The sequence below is a fragment of the Lolium perenne genome, chromosome 5 (assembly GCF_019359855.2).
Source record: "Lolium perenne isolate Kyuss_39 chromosome 5, Kyuss_2.0, whole genome shotgun sequence".
NCBI lineage: Eukaryota > Viridiplantae > Streptophyta > Magnoliopsida > Poales > Poaceae > Lolium > Lolium perenne.
In genome coordinates this window covers 29,865,788-29,887,711 of record NC_067248.2, presented here as the reverse complement: position 1 = coordinate 29,887,711, position 21,924 = coordinate 29,865,788, and the positions used below count along the sequence as shown (strand labels likewise).

At 45.0% G+C, this 21,924-nt stretch overlaps 1 long non-coding RNA gene across 1 annotated transcript; it reads right to left on the bottom strand.

The window, feature by feature from the left end:
- Positions 1-206: 206 nt before the first annotated feature.
- On the bottom strand, positions 207-18,372 carry LOC127304504 (uncharacterized). The gene is made up of 5 exons (XR_007853416.2): positions 18,238-18,372; positions 17,863-17,909; positions 17,656-17,724; positions 2,417-2,517; positions 207-2,286 (listed from the first exon to the last, which is right to left on the bottom strand). It is a non-coding gene; the product is annotated as an uncharacterized lncRNA (long non-coding RNA).
- Positions 18,373-21,924: the final 3,552 nt, after the last annotated feature.

Below are 21,924 nucleotides of genomic sequence, written 5' to 3'. Positions count from 1 at the left end.
TCCCTCCAAATTTCCACGAAAATCCATTGCGGTATCGTGCAAATGGCAGAATCAGTACATGAGCTTGTATGCATGGAGAGGTTTCTTCCATTGTGTCAGGCATGGAACCTAATTATGTGCAAGTCGAACCAAACACAAGCGGTAATCAGGTTACAAAATCATCAACCGAACACCTTAGCATATAGATGCACGGTGACCATATGCACTACCAACTTAATGCAAGTTGGATATGAAACCAACAAACACTATATGATACACAACCCAAATACAACTTTAGAAATGAAACAAATTGCATATTGATAATAATCAAGTTTCCGTTTTTTTAGAGAACCATTTTTACAGAACTGTAATTCCAATAACGCAAGCCCCAGCTGCATCGCTAGCCATCGTAACTGATAGTCGGCAACACTCTCAAGCTGTTTGCTCCTATAGGTGTTTGCATATAAACTACGTAAGGCCAGCAGCGCGGCAAAATGAACACCTTAAAAATAATCAGGAGCATATCAGGAACTTGGAATCAGTAGTTTCGATTTGAACATGGAGCTCACACTACTTATTTTTCTTTCATAAGATACATGTATATTAATAATACTAAGATGAACCACAATGTGATGGGGTACAAATTGTTACAAAGACATATATAGAAAATTAGACATACAACACAATGTTGGCAGGCATAGTAGGAATTTGACATGACTTACTTTTCTTGCAGCTCAAGTAACCCACCTGCAGTGGAACGTGGCGCCCCGGTCGAGCAGCTATGGCTAAGACGAATGACAGCGACAATTGGATTTGGATGTGGTGTGGGAGGATGTAGGCCCTAAGGATGGGGAGCAGGTCATGCTGAGTCCCGCCACTGCAGCCACCAACAGACTTTACACAGCGACACCTGCTGGCAATGGCAAGGGGAGTTGGTGGAAGAGAGGATGGTAGTTACTTCTTCTAGTGTGTCCACCCGAGTCGCCTCACGGAGGCAATGCCAGAGGCTGTTTAAATTGTTCCAGTGATGTGTTGTAGTACCGCTTGAACCAACATTCAGTCCACCAACATAGAAGAGAATTTAGTTTTTGAGCACTTGTACTGAAATCCAACAGATGTACCAGATTTCCAGCAGGTAACCGAATGGGAGATGGGAGCGAACAATTGCTTAGGGAACATAATATCATAAGCATGTAACCAAAAGAGCCAGTGTTCTAAAACAATTACCCAAGAACATCCTAGCCAATTTTCCAACAAAGACGACAATGACACTCGATGGAACAAAAAAAAAACATTGTTCGTTATGTGCCAAATATGTGCTCCTCAGAAAAGAAAAGGTTGCCTATAACACCCTGATATGATCAGTCAGCTAATATAATCATATAGTTATGGTCGATGTAGCAAATAAAAAATAAATACGAAGGACGCAGTTATCATGTGTCCATCTCATGATCAGGCTGAACAATCATTTCATAGGGACATACACAAAACAAAAACAAGAACACATGCTGAATTAAAGAGTTTTTTTGGTACAACAAAGTAAACAAGAACTTAGCAGAGAGCATAGAAAGCAGGAGAAAACTAAATTATTCTTATGTAAGGATAACCAGGACTCAAGTAGCATATATGTTACATGCTTCCATTAATTTTGTCATTAAAAAATGGAAGTACATAGCCCTGAAAAAAGCAGGAAACTACATGCTTCAGTGGTTATGAGAATCACATTTCAAATAGCTTCTCAAACTACAGAAAAGATATAGAGTATATTACAATCTCAATCATGTTGAAGCTAAATCGAGTGGGGACCTCAACTTGAAGTGTTGCTCTGATGGTTTTGCTCTGAAAACTTACTATCTTCTAACTAACGAATGAGCGATTCTTGCAAGAAATTGCCAGGGAAGCAAATCAGTTTCTTTTTGTTTACTGAACTTTTTGACAAAAACTGAACAATCAAATCTTGCATACCAGCTAGCTAAATCACATGATCATTTTGATGCTATCAGAAGGTAGAATAAGCTGCAGAGGCAACATGGTAATATGCATTCCTTACCGTAAGTAGAATAAGCTGCAGAAGCAACATGGTAATATGCATTCCTTACCATAAGTAATAGCATATACCTGAAGAAAAAGCTGCAGCGGCAAACATGGGACCCCAATGACATTTATCACGTTTGTGTCCTGGTTCTGCTTCCTGCTCCCCACCATTGGCTGCCTGGCGCGTGAAATGCTTATACCTCTGGTCCTTGCGTGACTGCTTGCCGAAAAGTTTCTTCTGCTTACATTTATGTCGTTATAGTCATGTGAGGTCTGAAAGAAAGAACATTGTTAAAATAGAAGGGGAACCTTAATTACCAAGCCTCCAAATAACTGAGATGCTTCTGTAAACACTTCAATTATTCCAGAAGTAACTTGCATATTTGGGGGTAAAGAAAGATACCTTTTCCTAATGGATATTATCCTCATCTCCATGTTTTTCTCCAAGAAATAGATACAAGTAAACTCGAGCAATCAGAATTAGTGTTCTACTGTTTCCGTTTTCTGCAAACGAAAATAAGGTTCTGATTGCTTAATCAAGTAAACTCAGAAAGCACTGTATTTTCGGTAAGGATCGCAAACATTTTTTAATCAACTCTAGTGTTGAATTTGCACAGGAATGTCTAAGGTTTCTGCAAAGCAGATGGAAGAACAGGAGCTCTGTAACACCCCAAATTTCAATGAAAAGAAAGTTAGAGAATTCCAGAGAACAAAATTTCAAACCAACAAAAACTTTTCTTTGGCATATAGTACCATGCATAGGACTTGTGCATTTGAGTGATATGCCATGATGATTGTTATTACTTTTATTTGCTATGCTCTAAAAACCTTAGAGTGATCATGTGAAGATCACCAACCAAATAAATCAAAGAGGAAGAAAATCCAATAAAAGGCAAAACCCTAAAAACCCTCACATATGCCCTATGGCATTTTTATAAAACTTGACCCTAGACCTATTTGGTCTTCACCATTAGTTGAATAATGTTATTAAACACTTATTACAACTTTTGGAATCAAGGGTTCACAATTCAAATGAATTTCAAACACTTTTCCCACTCACATGTGATGATGGCCAAATCTGCCAATTTTAGTCTGATCACCACTTTGAGCCCCTGCAATTCAATTTTCTCAAATCCATTCTTGCTAACTCCTTGCACCATTTCAAAGTCAACATCAAGGTGAACAACTTTGATGAAGACCACCCTGCCAAATTCATCCTTGATCACTAGCTATGCTCATCCAAAGTGGCAACTTTATAACAAGTTCAACAATCTCCACTTAGCCATTGTGGCCAAATTTTGAAATCTAATTTTTCCACCACCACCTCAATTCATCTCTGGTCAATTACAACTTATCTCACCACTCACTTTTCAAAAACTTTCACCTTTTGAATTATTTCCAATTTGGATAATTTTGTATTTTCCAAATTTGAACACTATTCACACACTATTGCAAATAGTGATCTACTCAAACAAACCTACCCCAACTTGCACCAAATGGTTCCCCTGCCCCCTCTAACCCTAAATGAAACATAGTGGAGCTAAGGAGGAGGAGCTAGCTTGCATGGCATGGCCATGCCGGCCATGGCATCACCATGCCGAGCCTCCCCTCTCCCCCTTGCTCGCCAACCCTGGCCACCATGTCCTTGCCCTCCACCTCACTCTACTGGACCACCTAGCACCGGCCATTGTTGAGGAGGAGCCCTGCATCGGCCAGACCAGCCCGCGTCCATGGCGCCCTGGACGCCGCTCGCGTCGAGCGCGTGCACACCGCGGGCACGCACTGGACACGCGCCGCGCCACGACCTCAAGCACCCCCTGGACCCCCTGCGAGCACGTTGAGCATCTGCGTGACACCGCGACGCCGCTAGACATGCCCCCGACCCCGACCCGTACTCGCCGTCGCCGGAGAAGAGAACCCTGGTCCGCCGCGGACGCGACGGACACGGAAGCAATGCGACCTAACCCAGCCTCCCCCGACCGCGCTGTCGCCGCCAAACGCATCGCCTGGACGAGTAGAACCCGACAGCACCCTCGCCTAGCCCAACCGCTCGCCGGAATCGCCGCGAGCCTGTCGACTTCGCCGCAGCCCCCACGGTCACTCGCTCGCCTATAAAAGGAGGGCTCCGTTCGTCGAATTGAGCACACCAGCACACTCCCCTCTTCTCACTCGACCGCCTGAGCCACTCCACCGTCGACATTCCCCGCCGTAGCCACCCAATCGCCACCTCACTGCCGCCGGACGCCGCGGAAGATCGCCGTCGATTGAAGCCGATCCAGGAGACGCCGCCAGTACCAGGAGCTTCGCCGTCGTCCACATCTACATCACGCACACTGCCAGCCACCGCGGGAGCCCTGGTTAGCTCTCCCACCCCCTAGGCTCGCCGCCAGAACCTCTGCTTCTCGCCGGAGAAGACGACGACCGTGCGCCGTTGGATCGCCTTCTAATCCAACGCGCCACGTCGCTCGTACCGTTTCGGGTTTTAAACGCCGCTGACATGCGGGACCCTCTGTCAGGCAGCCCGCGCGGCACTGGACCGTGGCTGGGCTGGCCTGGGGCCTGTTTAAACCATTTCGGCCCACGTTGGTTTCCCGCCGGCCTGTTTAATTCAAATTCGATTTAAACATTTCCAAACCTTTCCAATACTGCCCAAACTTTGAAATTAAATAGTTTCAATTTGGCTAAACCAAATTTAGTTAATTTGATATTATTGGAAAGCCACTGAAATTCTCTACAACATGCCACTAGCCTCTTGGTCAAATTCTTTGTAGAATTAATGTGACAAAAATAACAAGCCAGGGACTTTTCCCTATTCAAACAATTCTTAAAAATCAACCAAAATAGATATTAAGTTAATTCCAACTCTAATAGCACACATTTGACTTACACTAATTGTTTATGCAATAAAATGGTGTGGTCACTTTGTATGATCATGCCATGGTTTAGTGAATGGATATTTTGACTAGCTTAACTAGTTGATATTGTCCAAAACTATTAAAGTTAAATTGTGTGAAGTCTTATACTTCATTTAAACTTGTCTCACATGAATTCATGGGATGTTTGGACCCCTGGTTCCAAACTCTCTTATATGAATTTCTTGAGATTTAAATCAAATGTAGTGTTATTTAAATAGTATGAGGTGATCCACCTCATTTAAATCATTCTACCAAATGATGATGATGATGAACATTTGATTTAGGTCAATATGAGTTCATCCATGATTGTTGGAGAAATTAAATCGTAAGAAGATTTCAAGGAGAGGAAATTATTTCTCAAGAACCCTATGGAAACTATCATCTACATTTAGAATACAAATTCTTTTTTTTAAAAATCCCACAACCAATGCACCTTAGTTTATTTATGTGGTGTGCATAGAGTAGTTTGAGTGTTTAATTGTGATGTGTGGAATAGCCATTGAATTAGTGAGTAACTATACTCATATTCAATTTTAGACGGTAGCACCGGAGAGTACGCCGAAGAGGAAGGTTGCTACCAGGAGGAGGAGGAGGAACAGTTTGAGAACTACCAAGGCAAGCTAAATTACTATGCAAGCTAATATTCTTGCTAAGTGCAAAGCCCCTTGGGGCAAGGCACCATGTTTCTTATCTTTTCTTATGTGAACCCATCCCAAGTTTTCACTTGTTTCCTAAATGATTTACTTTTATAGTTAACTTTGGTCAAAGTACAAGTTGGTTATTAGGGTAGTGAGTTAGTCTCTTCCAAGCAAAGCAAGATAGCACCCCTCATGAATTAGAGCTAGTGCTAATCAACTAAACTTGACTACTCTAGATGGGAACCTTGTGATTTTTGAAAGGATTTTGAAACCTTGGAATGAAGATGCATTCCATTGAATGATTTTTGAAGGTGAATATGACCAAGAGAAGATGGTGATTTTTGATAAAACATGATGTTGGTTTGAATGCGATACCTTTCCAATTATTAAGTACCCCCACAATACCTGATTATGGGTAGGGCTTAACTGGAAGTTTATGCGTCTTAGTATGGGTTCCCTCTAAACAAGCGTCATCGGGGTTATGCCGAAAGCTGCCTCTACCACAAAAGAAACGATACGATATGATGCGAAATGAGGTGAATGTCCGGCCCAAGCCCTGTGCAGTTCCCAGGCTGACTGACTGTCTTCACTGGGAGGCCAAGCTCATGGGGAGAGGTGCTCATACTAGGGTTCGTAAGTGAAAGGTTATGGTTGATGATCCGCGTACTGTGTTACGATTATTCGGGGAAATCCCGACGGATGAAATCAAATGTTGTGGCACAAGTGTGCAACCTCTGCAGAGTGTAAACCTATTCGAATAGCCGCGTCCACGGTTACGGACGGTTGGAAAGGCCATACAGTTTCCGATGTCATATCTTTGAAAAAGATGTTGAAAGGTGAAGGTGAAATGACTTGTGGTGGATTGAATTGAAATCACCACTTGAATGGTGGGAATGACACTAATGTTCCCACTTGAGTTAGTTAGCACTTGAGTAAGCTTTTTCTCAAAACTTTGTGAAATAAAACTAGCTTTATGCAAATAAACTAGAGCTTAGCAAACCATACTAGAATGTCTAGCACTTACTTTAGTATTGGTTTGCGAGTACTCAACGTACTCACGGCTTTGTCCCTGGCTATTCAAATGGCCAGAGTATGAAGATGAACAAGGAGATGACCAGCAGGACGCCTACGACAACTAAGCGCCTTCCGACGTCAAGCGTTGGCCTGTGGACTAGAGAGTCCGTGTATCTTACGCTTCCGCTATGTTGAACTATGAACTTGTGTTTGTTCGTTGATCAATAGATCAACTATTCGTGTAATATGGATCATGTGATTCAAATTTGTAAGACTTATGGTTTGTAATGAATGATGACTGTGATACTTAACTATTATGCCTCGCAACAACAATATTCCTGGGATTGCGATGTATGACATAATAGGCATTCGGACTTAAAAAATCCGGGTGTTGACAAGTTGGTATCAGAGCCATTGTTTGACCTTAGAAGACCTTAGTTAGAATGGGCGTTCTGAAAAATTTAACTTTGAAATCAAATGAAAGAACTTATTTGTGAAAAGTTACTACACTCTTGCCTTTGAGACTTTGCCAAAATTTGATGAATCTTGTTCTATCGTTTTCGAACCAACTTAAAACTTTGCCACACTTTGCACTCTCTAACTTACTCATCCAATTCTCTTTCAGATGGAGCCGAATGAACCCCTCAACACCAAGTTTTATCAGCTTGGAAACGGAGGAAGCTTGATCTTCGAGCATGACCTCGACTCCCTGTCGGATCACCTTGGCCGCCCACACCCCGAGTTTCACGGGATTCAGGTGGACGACCAGCCGGGAGGGGAACTGCAGTGGATTATCACTGCCGACTTGAGGGGCAAGCTGGAGCCTCCCACCTCGGAGAGGATCCTTTTCTCTTTCAGGGAAAGCAACTGGCTCGACGGGCTTGCACGTGCTCTTCAGGAAGCACTTGCTCGTCTGTGCGGACAGAATGCGGAAGCACTTCGTGAGGAACGCTTTGCGCATCTCGCGAGGCGTAACTCTGACGGACGACCCATGGATGTGCCACTCCACCCCCAGTTGAGGCACCATGTGGATCACCTGGACTTCATGCTCTACCAGACTCAGAGGGACCTCGACGCCTCTCGCGCTTACGCGAACCAGACCCATGCTCACATCATCGAGCAGGGTGAGGCGATCAAGCTACTCAACAATGACCGCAGGAACCTTCGCCAGCAGCGTGCCAAGAAGGACGCTACGATTCGCCGCCTTCGCGACCGGATCGCGTCACTTGAGGCCACTGTCAAGGCCCAGGAGGATCAGATTCTTCAGCTGGAGGATGACGATGGAGGCATCGACATTCGAGGAGGAGACGCCTTTCTGAGTGATGACGATGACTTTGAGGAGGACGAGAACACCGAGGAGGAGGACTACGAGTTCCTGGAGGCAGGACTTGACGACTACGTCCCGATTGACATAGATGATGAGGAGTAGTTGCACTAGTTTCACTTATAGTAGGTGTGAGTTGTATCCCGTCCTTTGTATCGTAGCATGAGAATGGTTCTTAAAACCATTGGAGTATGTGTGTAGTTTGTACTATGTGTTGCATGAATGAATGAATGTTAGGTTTGTCATGAAAAGATTACAAGTTTTCAAATGTTTTTCAAACTTAACCAAAATGAACCATAGGATGTTCCCTCTTATCTCGTGATCTTCTATATCTTCAGATGGCCCCTCCGAATCGCACCAACGACGCGATGATGCAACTTCTGCAAACCCTGCTTGCAGACCGGGAAACCGAGAGAGCCGAGCGCCAAGCCAAGATCATCGCCTTGCAGAACATCGCCAACCAAGGCCATGGAAATCATGACCACCCCGGATCCAAGCTCAAGAACTTCCAAAACACCAACCCTCCGGTGTTTAGCAAGACCGAGGAGCCCCTCGACGCCGATGATTGGCTCCAGACTATGGAGAACAATCTGGAAGTAGCTGGAGTGGAAGCCAACGAGAAGGTGTTGTTCGCCACTCACTATCTCGCTGGACCAGCTCGCGCTTGGTGGACAAGTACCCGTGCCATGAACGGAGGTCAATTCATGACTTGGGAGGATTTCAAACTCAAGTTCAGCAAGTACCATGTACCCCCGGGTCTTATCAAGAAGATGAGGGATGAATTCCGTGAACTGAAACAAGGTCGCATGACGGTGGTTGAGTACCGCGACAAGTTTCTCACCTTGTCAAGGTATGCCCCTGATGAGACTGACACCGTTGAGAAGAGGAAGGAGAGATTCCTGAACGGACTGCATGATGAGATGCAGACTGTCCTCGTCAACATCCCCTTCGCCGACCTCGAAGCCCTTGTTGACTCCGCCATCCAGATGGAGGGCAAGTTAAACCAAGCCAATGAGAACCGCAAGCGCCGCATGGCAAGTCAGAGTGGATCAAGCCACCCCCAAAAGTTTCGCCCTAGCTCAAGCGGAGGTTTCACTCCGAGACACAACAAACCCCCGATGCAGAACTCTCGCCCCGGTTATCAGAACCGGAGTGGAGGAAACTCCAAGCCAGGAGGCTACAACAACAATTACAACAACAACAACTACAACCGCGCTCCACCCCGAGCCCCTAACAACAACACCAACACCAGCACCACCCCCAGAACCGGAAGCAATGCCATTCCCGTTGCGAATAAGCAGGACAAGAGCACTATCACTTGTTATGAGTGTGGTGTAGTGGGGCACTACTCCAACGAGTGTCCCAAGCGTCTTGCCAAGCTCGCCGGCAACACCGCTGCTCCTGCTCAGCAGCAACACCGTGTCTCCACCGGCAAGAAGTTCGTCCCCAACAACCCCAACAACCGCAACGGCCGCCTCTACCACATGAACGCCGAAGAAGCCCAGGACGCACCAGATGTTGTGCTGGGTATGTTTTCTGTCAATCACACCCCTGCTAGAGTGTTGTTTGATTCCGGAGCATCGCATTCCTTTGTCACCGAAGATTTTGCATCAACAAGTAAAATTCAACCCCTCAGTTTGAAGCATGTTATGATAGTTCAAATCCCCGGATCAACCACCAAAGCCAGAAAATTTTGCAAAAATGTGCCAATCAAAATCCGTGATGTAGATTTCTTTGCAAATCTAATCATACTGGGAACCAAAGGTTTGGAAGTTGTCCTAGGAATGGACTGGATGTCCAAGCACAATGGGTTGATAGACTGCGCCAAGAAAGCCATAACCATGACTAGCAGCACCGGTATCGTAGTTGAGCACGTCTCTGAAAAATTACCCAGAAAATTTACCTGCAACCAAAGTGTATCCAAGCCAACTCTGGATCAAATCAGGGTCGTTTGTCGCTACCCTGACGTGTTTCCAGATGATCTACCCGGTATGCCCCCGGACCGGGATATCGAGTTTATCATCGAGCTAATTCCCGGAACTGGACCCATCGCCCAGAGAGCCTACAGCATGAACGCAGCCGAACTTGTGAAGCTGAAGAAGCAAATAGATGACATGTTAGCCAAAGGTTTGATTAGACCAAGTGCATCTCCCTGGAGATCCCCCGTCTTGTTTGTCGACAAGAAAGATGGTGCAAATCGTTTATGCACGGACTATCGTAAGCTTAACGATGTCACCATCAAAAACAAATACCCCTTACCCAAGATCGAAGACTTGTTTGACCAACTCACCGGATCCCGAGTTTTCTCGAAGATAGATCTTAGAACTGGATACCACCAACTGAAGATCAGAGCCACCGACATTCCAAAAACTGCCTTTACCACCAGATATGGGTTGTATGAGTACAACGTCATGTCATTTGGATTGACCAATGCCCCCGCTTATTTCATGAATCTCATGAATAAGATCTTCATGAACTTTTTGGACAAGTTCGTCGTTGTTTTCATCGACGATATTTTGGTCTACTCCAAGTCCGAAGAGGAACATGAACAGCATTTGGAGATTGTTCTAGAAACCCTTAGACAGCACCAGTTGTACGCCAAGTTTAGCAAGTGTGAGTTTTGGCTGGAAGAAGTTGGATTCCTCGGACACATCTTGTCTGCAGGAGGAATTGCCGTAGATCCCGCCAAGATCAAAACTGTTATGGAATGGAAAGCCCCAACCACACAAACCGAGGTCCGCGCTTTTCTTGGATTAGCCGGATATTACCACAGATTTGTAGAAGGTTTCTCGAGCATCGCTCGACCAATGACCCAACTGCTGAAAAAGGACAGAAAGTTTGAGTGGACCGACAAGTGTGAAGAGAGCTTTCAACAGCTCAAGAGTAGACTGACAACAGCCCCAATCCTGATCATGCCAGATATCGCAAAGCCCTTTGACGTATATTGCGATGCCTCCAAGACTGGACTTGGATGCGTGCTTATGCTAGAAGGCAAGGTTGTATCCTACCTGTCACGACAACTCAAGCAACATGAGCAGAATTACCCAACCCACGACCTCGAGCTTGCAGCCGTGGTCTTAGCCTTGAAAGTTTGGCGTCATTACCTCATGGGTAATCGATGCGAGATCTACTCCAACCACAAAAGCCTCAAATATATTTTCACCCAGAAGGAGTTGAACATGAGACAACGCCGATGGATCGAATTGATCAAGGATTACGACATGGAGATTCACTACCACCCCGGCAAAGCCAATGTGGTAGCGGATGCTTTGAGTCGACTGCCGTGCCAGTTGAACTCCATGCTCGCAACCGAACAGCCCAGTTTGCACCAAGAGTTTGAACAGTTCAGACTTGAACTTGTTAGTGAAGGATTCCTAGCCAGCATAGAACTGCAACCCACCTTGATTGGTCAGATCAAGGAAGCCCAGAAAGACAACGCTAGCATTGACGGAATCAAGAAACAGATAGCCGAAGGAAAAGCCCCCGGATTCACCGTAGACGAAGCCGGAGTGCTTTGGTACAAAGAACGTCTCTGCGTACCATCGGACTCTGACTTGAAACGAGTCATCTTGCAAGAAGCCCACGACACCCTTTACTCAATCCACCCCGGAGGTACCAAGATGTACCAAGACCTGAAAGAACAATTTTGGTGGCACGGAATGAAGAGAGAGATCGGTAGCTATATCGCTAGGTGTGACATCTGTCAGAGAGTTAAGGCAGAACACCAAAGACCCGCCGGACTGTTGCAACCCCTTCAGATTCCAGAATGGAAATGGGACTCCGTAGGAATGGACTTTATCACCGGACTGCCCAAATCTAGCAAAGGCAATGATTCCATATGGGTAGTGGTCGATAGACTAACCAAAGTCGCCCATTTCATCGCCGTCAAAACCACCTATCAAGGCCCCAAGTTAGCTGAACTTTACATCTCCAGAATAGTCGCTTTGCACGGAACCCCCAAATCGATAGTGTCTGATAGAGGATCACAGTTCACCTCAAGGTTACGCGAGAAGGTGCATGAAGGACTAGGCACTCGCCTAAATTTCAGCACCGCTTATCACCCTCGCACCGACGGATAGACTGAGAGAGTAAACCAGATATCGGAAGACATGCTTAGAGCATGCGATCGGAATACGGATCCAAGTGGGAAGACTGCCTACCTTACGCAGAATTCTCATACAACAATAGTTATCAAGTCAGCCTACAGATGGCCCCCTTTGAAGCCTTGTACGGAAGGAAGTGCCGTACCCCCCTGAACTGGTCAGAAGTCGGAGAGAGTCAAGTTTTCGGCCCAGACGTTCTTTGTGAAGCCGAAGAGAAGGTTCACAAGATCCGCGAGTACCTCAAGACTGCGCAATCTGCATGGTAAGAGCTACGCCGACAAGAAACGTCGGGAGATGACCTTTGAGATCGGAGATTTCGTCTATCTCAAAGTATCCCCCTTGAAAGGGATGCAAAGGTTTCAGCTGAAAGGGAAGCTTGCACCTCGCTATGTGGGACCTTTCCAAGTCCTCAGCCGCCGAGGTGAAGTATCTTATCAACTGGAGTTGCCTGAAGAAATGTCGGCTGTGCACGACGTTTTTCACATCTCACTTCTCCGGAAATGTCTGGAAGTCCCTGAGAAGACCGAAGTGTTCAAGAACATCGATCACCGATCGGTGGATCTCAACTAGGATCTGACTTACCGCGAAGTGCCGATTCGCATCCTAGAAGAAGCTTACAGAACCACCCGCACCCGAAGCATCAAGTTTCTGAAGATCCAGTGGAGCAATCATACCGAGGATGAAGCCACCTGGGAACGCGAAGACTTCATGAAGAAGGAGTACCCAGATCTCTTTAGTACCTAACTTTCTTTTTGATCTCGGGACGAGATCTTTTGTAAGGGGGAAGGGTTTGTAACACCCCAAATTTCAATGAAAAGAAAGTTAGAGAATTCCAGAGAACAAAATTTCAAACCAACAAAAACTTTTCTTTGGCATATAGTACCATGCATAGGACTTGTGCATTTGAGTGATATGCCATGATGATTGTTATTACTTGTATTTGCTATGCTCTAAAAACCTTAGAGTGATCATGTGAAGATCACCAACCAAATAAATCAAAGAGGAAGAAAATCCAATAAAAGGCAAAACCCTAAAAACCCTCACATATGCCCTATGGCATTTTTATAAAACTTGACCCTAGACCTATTTGGTCTTCACCATTAGTTGAATAATGTTATTAAACACTTATTACAACTTTTGGAATCAAGGGTTCACAATTCAAATGAATTTCAAACACTTTTCCCACTCACATGTGATGATGGCCAAATCTGCCAATTTTAGTCTGATCACCACTTTGAGCCCCTGTAATTCAATTTTCTCAAATCCATTCTTGCTAACTCCTTGCACCATTTCAAAGTCAACATCAAGGTGAACAACTTTGATGAAGACCACCCTGCCAAATTCATCCTTGATCACTAGCTATGCTCATCCAAAGTGGCAACTTTATAACAAGTTCAACAATCTCCACTTAGCCATTGTGGCCAAATTTTGAAATCTAATTTTTCCACCACCACCTCAATTCATCTCTGGTCAATTACAACTTATCTCACCACTCACTTTTCAAAAACTTTCACCTTTTGAATTATTTCCAATTTGGATAATTTTGTATTTTCCAAATTTGAACACTATTCACACACTATTGCAAATAGTGATCTACTCAAACAAACCTACCCCAACTTGCACCAAATGGTTCCCCTGCCCCCTCTAACCCTAAATGAAACATAGTGGAGCTAAGGAGGAGGAGCTAGCTTGCATGGCGTGGCCATGCCGGCCATGGCATCACCATGCCGAGCCTCCCCTCTCCCCCTTGCTCGCCAACCCTGGCCACCATGTCCTTGCCCTCCACCTCACTCTACTGGACCACCTAGCACCGGCCATTGTCGAGGAGGAGCCCTGCATCGGCCAGACCAGCCCGCGTCCATGGCGCCCTGGACGCCGCTCGCGTCGAGCGCGTGCACACCGCGGGCACGCACTGGACACGCGCCGCGCCACGACCTCAAGCACCCCCTGGACCCCCTGCGAGCACGTTGAGCATCTGCGTGACACCGCGACGCCGCTAGACATGCCCCCGACCCCGACCCGTACTCGCCGTCGCCGGAGAAGAGAACCCTGGTCCGCCGCGGACGCGACGGACACGGAAGCAATGCGACCTAACCCAGCCTCCCCCGACCGCGCTGTCGCCGCCAAACGCATCGCCTGGACGAGTAGAACCCGACAGCACCCTCGCCTAGCCCAACCGCTCGCCGGAATCGCCGCGAGCCTGTCGACTTCACCGCAGCCCCCACGGTCACTCGCTCGCCTATAAAAGGAGGGCTCCGTTCGTCGAATTGAGCACACCAGCACACTCCCCTCTTCTCACTCGACCGCCTGAGCCACTCCACCATCGACATTCCCCGCCGTAGCCACCCAATCGCCACCTCACTGCCGCCGGACGCCGCGGAAGATCGCCGTCGATTGAAGCCGATCCAGGAGACGCCGCCTGTACCAGGAGCTTCGCCGTCGTCCACATCTACATCACGCACACTGCCAGCCACCGCGGGAGCCCTGGTTAGCTCTCCCACCCCCTAGGCTCGCCGCCAGAACCTCTGCTTCTCGCCGGAGAAGACGACGACCGTGCGCCGTTGGATCGCCTTCTAATCCAACGCGCCACGTCGCTCGTACCGTTTCGGGTTTTAAACGCCGCTGACATGCGGGACCCTCTGTCAGGCAGCCCGCGCGGCACTGGACCGTGGCTGGGCTGGCCTGGGGCCTGTTTAAACCATTTCGGCCCACGTTGGTTTCCCGCCGGCCTGTTTAATTCAAATTCGATTTAAACATTTCCAAACCTTTCCAATACTGCCCAAACTTTGAAATTAAATAGTTTCAATTTGGCTAAACCAAATTTAGTGAATTTGATATTATTGGAAAGCCACTGAAATTCTCTACAACATGCCACTGGCCTCTTGGTCAAATTCTTTGTAGAATTAATGTGACAAAAATAACAAGCCAGGGACTTTTCCCTATTCAAACAATTCTTAAAAATCAACCAAAATAGATATTAAGTTAATTCCAACTCTAATAGCACACATTTGACTTACACTAATTGTTTATGCAATAAAATGGTGTGGTCACTTTGTATGATCATGCCATGGTTTAGTGAATGGATATTTTGACTAGCTTAACTAGTTGATATTGTCCAAAACTATTAAAGTTAAATTGTGTGAAGTCTTATACTTCATTTAAACTTGTCTCACATGAATTCATGGGATGTTTGGACCCCTGGTTCCAAACTCTCTTATATGAATTTCTTGAGATTTAAATCAAATGTAGTGTTATTTAAATAGTATGAGGTGATCCACCTCATTTAAATCATTCTACCAAATGATGATGATGATGAACATTTGATTTAGGTCAATATGAGTTCATCCATGATTGTTGGAGAAATTAAATCGTAAGAAGATTTCAAGGAGAGGAAATTATTTCTCAAGAACCCTATGGAAACTATCATCTACATTTAGAATACAAATTCTTTTTTTAAAAAATCCCACAACCAATGCACCTTAGTTTATTTATGTGGTGTGCATAGAGTAGTTTGAGTGTTTAATTGTGATGTGTGGAATAGCCATTGAATTAGTGAGTAACTATACTCATATTCAATTTTAGACGGTAGCACCGGAGAGTACGCCGAAGAGGAAGGTTGCTACCAGGAGGAGGAGGAGGAACAGTTTGAGAACTACCAAGGCAAGCTAAATTACTATGCAAGCTAATATTCTTGCTAAGTGCAAAGCCCCTTGGGGCAAGGCACCATGTTTCTTATCTTTTCTTATGTGAACCCATCCCAAGTTTTCACTTGTTTCCTAAATGATTTACTTTTATAGTTAACTTTGGTCAAAGTACAAGTTGGTTATTAGGGTAGTGAGTTAGTCTCTTCCAAGCAAAGCAAGATAGCACCCCTCATGAATTAGAGCTAGTGCTAATCAACTAAACTTGACTACTCTAGATGGGAACCTTGTGATTTTTGAAAGGATTTTGAAACCTTGGAATGAAGATGCATTCCATTGAATGATTTTTGAAGGTGAATATGACCAAGAGAAGATGGTGATTTTTGATAAAACATGATGTTGGTTTGAATGCGATACCTTTCCAATTATTAAGTACCCCCACAATACCTGATTATGGGTAGGGCTTAACTGGAAGTTTATGCGTCTTAGTATGGGTTCCCTCTAAACAAGCGTCATCGGGGTTATGCCGAAAGCTGCCTCTACCACAAAAGAAATGATACGATATGATGCGAAATGAGGTGAATGTCCGGCCCAAGCCTCGTGCGGTTCCTGTGCTGACCGACCGTCTTCACCGGGAGGCCAAGCTCATGGGGAGAGGTGCTCATACTAGGGTTCGTAAGTGAAAGGTTATGGTTGATGATCCGCGTACTGTGTTACGATTATTCGGGGAAATCCCGACGGATGAAATCAAATGTTGTGGCACAAGTGTGCAACCTCTGCAGAGTGTAAACCTATTCGAATAGCCGCGTCCACGGTTACGGACGGTTGGAAAGGCCATACAGTTTCCGATGTCATATCTTTGAAAAAGATGTTGAAAGGTGAAGGTGAAATGACTTGTGGTGGATTGAATTGAAATCACCACTTGAATGGTGGGAATGACACTAATGTTCCCACTTGAGTTAGTTAGCACTTGAGTAAGCTTTTTCTCAAAACTTTGTGAAATAAAACTAGCTTTATGCAAATAAACTAGAGCTTAGCAAACCATACTAGAATGTCTAGCACTTACTTTAGTATTGGTTTGCGAGTACTCAACGTACTCACGGCTTTGTCCCTGGCTATTCAAATGGCCAGAGTATGAAGATGAACAAGGAGATGACCAGCAGGACGCCTACGACAACTAAGCGCCTTCCGACGTCAAGCGTTGGCCTGTGGACTAGAGAGTCCGTGTATCTTACGCTTCCGCTATGTTGAACTATGAACTTGTGTTTGTTCGTTGATCAATAGATCAACTATTCGTGTAATATGGATCATGTGATTCAAATTTGTAAGACTTATGGTTTGTAATGAATGATGACTGTGATACTTAACTATTATGCCTCGCAACAACAATATTCCTGGGATTGCGATGTATGACATAATAGGCATTCGGACTTAAAAAATCCGGGTGTTGACAAGCTCAGTGCATAAAGAAATATTGAGAAACAAGAGTTGAACACAGTTTTTAACCAGTACGACACCTTCTGCAGTGCATCTAGTTTTTAACAGAATTCCAATCGTAGTGTAGGTGATTCCATAAACCTTCACCAAGGCAATAGAAATCTAATTTTATTATCTGTTTAACAACGGCAAATTAAAAGAGATCAATGCTGGTGTCTAATGAAACAAGAAGGCTAGCTAAACCTGAAGGCTATATTTGGAGCTTGTGGTAAGCGGTTTTGGGTGAGGCCTAATTATATGCCAGTGGTCTATAACCAATTCAAACCAGAGTTAGCAGGCATGGTATTTCTACCTATAATTATCTAGCATGTGCTTTCCATTTCACTTTTTTCGCTTTTCTATTGATTTTAGGTTTGGATTACTGAAGGAAGTAGTCACTCAATCCCAGTACAAAAATATAACTTGAGGGAACAAAAACAATAGCGGTAAAGTCCCGACATTTTCCTATCAAATGTATTGTCCTAGCTTGGTCATGCTTGGGCATTGACTTCTTTCAGATGGAGTACCTACCTCATATGAGCTCATAGCTGTCTTATTATCCTCTGTCATGTCGGCCCTTCGTCCCCACGACAATGACACCTACTCCAGACCATATTAAAATTTAAGTTTGTATGAAATTCTAGCAGATTAAATACTCGTTACCCAAATCATCAAGCTAGCCCACCACATAATAACTTTTCTGAAGAAATGCAGAATAAAAAAGAGTCTGAGACGTACCAGGCTTGCCATTTGCACAGAAATATCTTTCTACCAAAATAATTACCCTGCATAAAATATTTATGAAGAAATAAGATAAAAGAAATGAATAATTGCCTTGCCTATCTACGAGTACACCATATCTACCACAAAATAGTGGACCATTAACAAAACACTTAATAGAGGGGGAGATCAAAGAGACACAAGAAAAGCCTTTTACGTGCTTCGTTTGACCCTGACATTAATATGTGCAGATCAAAGCCTCCAACAATGAAATGATTACTGGTTTAACTGAAAGGCAATTGTTTGTTCTTTTGAAATATCCGAAAGGCGTTACGGCAGGTAAGAAACGAATTACTTATTAGTTATAACAAAGCTAAATTTCAGATCGTCTACCTGGACACAGGCGATCGCATCGGTGAACCAAGAGAGAAACTTTGCACGATACAGTCCCTCCATTGCTGGATCAACCATCTGGCCGCAACTCCACTTGCACCTGAAGATGAGTTGTGGTCAAGGAGAGGGCAAAGAATATAAAATGAGGAAGACATACCTAAAACACACATAATTTGCAGCTCTGAAATAATCCAGAAGAATGGCATGGCATCAAACTAAAAATTCACAATGAAATATATACTTATAGCAGACATGTAAGCTACGGCATTACTGATAAGAAGAGCAAACGATATTACTGACAGCTTCCTCGAACAACACAAATGAAGAATTATCAAATAGGACATCATGAGAATCACATTCTTCTTATTCTCTAATTTTGAAAAACAATAACATCCACCCTATTATCTGATTTTGATAAACCTTTGGGCGATGGACCAGAAGATGGAGATGAAGCACACAGGGGAGCAAGCAAATCCGTCTAGTCACTAAAGTAGCTAGCTAATTATTTCTATGGAAAACTTTGGTAAGTCCAAGATTTCGTGAAGCACGTGGTGTGACCTATGTGGTATCCATTTGTGGGGAAAATGAAACCAGATAATATCATTCTTAGATGGCACAATAGAGAAAGCACAAAAATTATACCATTCAAAGCGCGATCGGGCGATAAAAATCTTTCCTGCTACCATGTAAGCCATGAGGTGAGAAATCAGTGTATCTGGATGGGGAGAAAAAATAGTGCAGCACAAGCCAGGGGAAAGACATAAGTTAAAATTTGGCACATACAGTGACAAATACATGATAACAAAACAAAAGTTGGCAGAGATGGGGATCATACCACACACCAGCGAAAGCCGCCTTCCTTGTGCGCATCCTCTGTAAACCACCAAAACGCGATCGTACGATAACAATCTTTCCTGCTAGCAACCTCCAACATAATCTGGAGATCAAGTGCAGGCTGGCTTCCGTAGCCATGGCCACTTCGATAATGGGTTTACACTGATGCTTCACTCCCTGAAATAAAATTAGCCTTTAGTAGTTATCACTGAAATTCAAAAGGAGCTGAAAATCACAAATTCACACAAACTTGCTCATCTACAGCACATAGCTTCACAAAAATAAAACCCAATTTTATGTTTTCTGTTGGTATTTATAAATCTACTCTCAAGTAGATCATCAAGCACTCCTTGACCACAAACAAAAAAATGCATGTATCATTTAATCCCTCCATAAATTAACCAAGCACTATTGAAAGAAACAACTAATCCCTCCAGCATTTAACCAACTACTGGACTCGTGATCTTCTATGGAACTGTTGTGAATGCTGAGGATAAAAGCAGAAGAAAGTGAATACCAACCTCACCAACGAATCCTTTTTCACAGTTACCCATAAAGATGGCCAAAGCAACCTGTGGTCCAACGGCTTGGTAGGCAGAATCACCGGCGCCGTCGTGCAAGCACGCTCTCTTGCTTGTACACACATTAGCTCAGCTTGCAAAGCAATGGATAACCTGGTGTGAAGAAATTGTTTTCTATTGGTATCTAAAATCTACCTGCAAGCAATTCATGAGCATCAAAGAAATAACATATAGTTCCATCCTATCAGAAATTAACCAAATAGTCAAGAAACATTAAGAAAAAAGGTGGAGAAACTAAGGGAATCAGCATCGTCAACAGCAGCAACTAAAGGGATTAATCAAGAAATACAACCTGCACATATCTCTACAAATGAGCTGGGCAAGGATTAATCGAGATGAACAAAAATGCATATAATTAGCAAATAGGAGTGGCAATTCACACAAACTTGCTCATCTACAACACATAGCTTCACAAAAATAAAAACCCAATTTTAAGTTTTCTGTTGGTATTTATAAATCTAATCTCAAGTAGATCATCAAGCACTCCTTAAGCATAAACAAAAAATGCATGTATCATATCTCTCCAGAAATTAACCACGCACTATTGAAAGAAACAACTAATCTCTCCAGCATTTAACCAAATAGATGACCCGTTGCGCCCCGGCGCAAAGCAAAAGCGAGACAGCATTGTAGCCATTATAAGTATATTATTATAGATCCTAAGTGTTGGAATTTGTATGTACATTTTACGGAAATTTAGTGAAGGTCCAATAACATTGTACAACATTATGTACATACTCAGGAGGCGCAAGTATCAGATTCAAACTTGAATTTATTGACTGAAAAGTCATATTTACAACACAAGTTACTACCGAACGGTCTCACTATGTACAAACTCAGGAGGCAGTAGCCAACATGATAAATTACCCCGGGTAATTTATGGAGAAAACATCACTTCAACTCTGTCCCGGCCCTTGAGCTTGGCCCAGGGCAACACAAGTGCTATATAGGCAGCAGCCAGGCTTGGCAGCAGTAGATCTAGCAGTACACAACGGCACTAACCACATTTACAACCAGAAACACGCACATATAGCAGCACGAGTAGCAGAAGTAGCCCACAAAGCAACAACACAAAAACACAACAAAGTACCAGCAAGGAAATCTAGGGGAGACAGAGAGAGGAAGCAAAAGCTCATCTGCCTGACGGAGGACGAGACGAGGAGGAAGGCCGTGGGCGACCGGCGCGTGGCCCCCACAGGCGGACGAGCTGCATACGCGCGACGAGCTCCGGCGGCTCGTCGCTCTGCTCTGCACCACCATCTGTCGAGGAGGAAGCTTCCGGCTGGCCCCCCACAGGCGGACGAGCTGCACATCGGCGGCAAGCTCCCGCGACTCGTCGCTCTGGTCTGCAGCACCATCCGTCGAGGAGGACGCCACCGGCGGGGCTGAGAAGCGCGTGCGGATCCTCTGCACATATGAGCTCCGGCGGTGCGCTCGCCTCATGCCTCGTCGATGCGCCATCGCCGCCGCCGGTCTCCCCAGTGCCACATCCTCTTCCTCTTCTGTTCACGTGGGGGCGCTCGTTGATGGCCCCCCGCCGTGGCGGGCCTGGCGGCTACTGGGTAGGAGAAGAGGAGGAGACGAGGGCAGCGGATTGGGGGAGAGTGGTGGCTTGGGAACCGCTTGTGCTGGTTGGGGAGTGATTCCCCGATCTAGGTTTTCAACTGCTCTTAGACGATAGGCGACCTAGACGAGCAGGTTTTGTTGCATGGACTGTCGGCCCCGCGTGCGTCTGGTCCCAGTAGTCATTGACCCATTCAGAGAAGCCACGGGTTACAAAAATTTTAACAGCATCCAACGGTCCTTGTGAAAAGTGGGAGTAACAAAACACTGTAACAAGGTGATTGGACGAACCAGATGAATGTGCCCCTTTCAGATGGCCTGGTTGGGCGGGTACTCTAGCAACATTTATAGAAGGAATTTGGAGGCGCCGAAAAGAGGTGGTCTTCAACGGAGCCAGGCCAGCAACAACGGTGATTAGGCGCAATATTCAGGAAGAGTAGGATAGGTGGTAGATGGCGAAGCTTTTTCACGGAAATGTGTTTGGCTTTCGAGAGCCAGTGCCCCATGTTGATAGCAAAACAACCTGATTTTGCGTTGTTGTTGCCTTAGAGCATGTAGCAGAGCTGAACTCGCGGCTGAAACTGAAAAATTCTAGCCAGAATAGGGGTTCGAACTGAAACTGGGCAGAACGAAGCCCGAACTCGTGGCCTGGCCCGCAAAATGAGTTTGCCCCCCCGGAGAAATCGATCGGTCGCCCCGTATTGAAAGG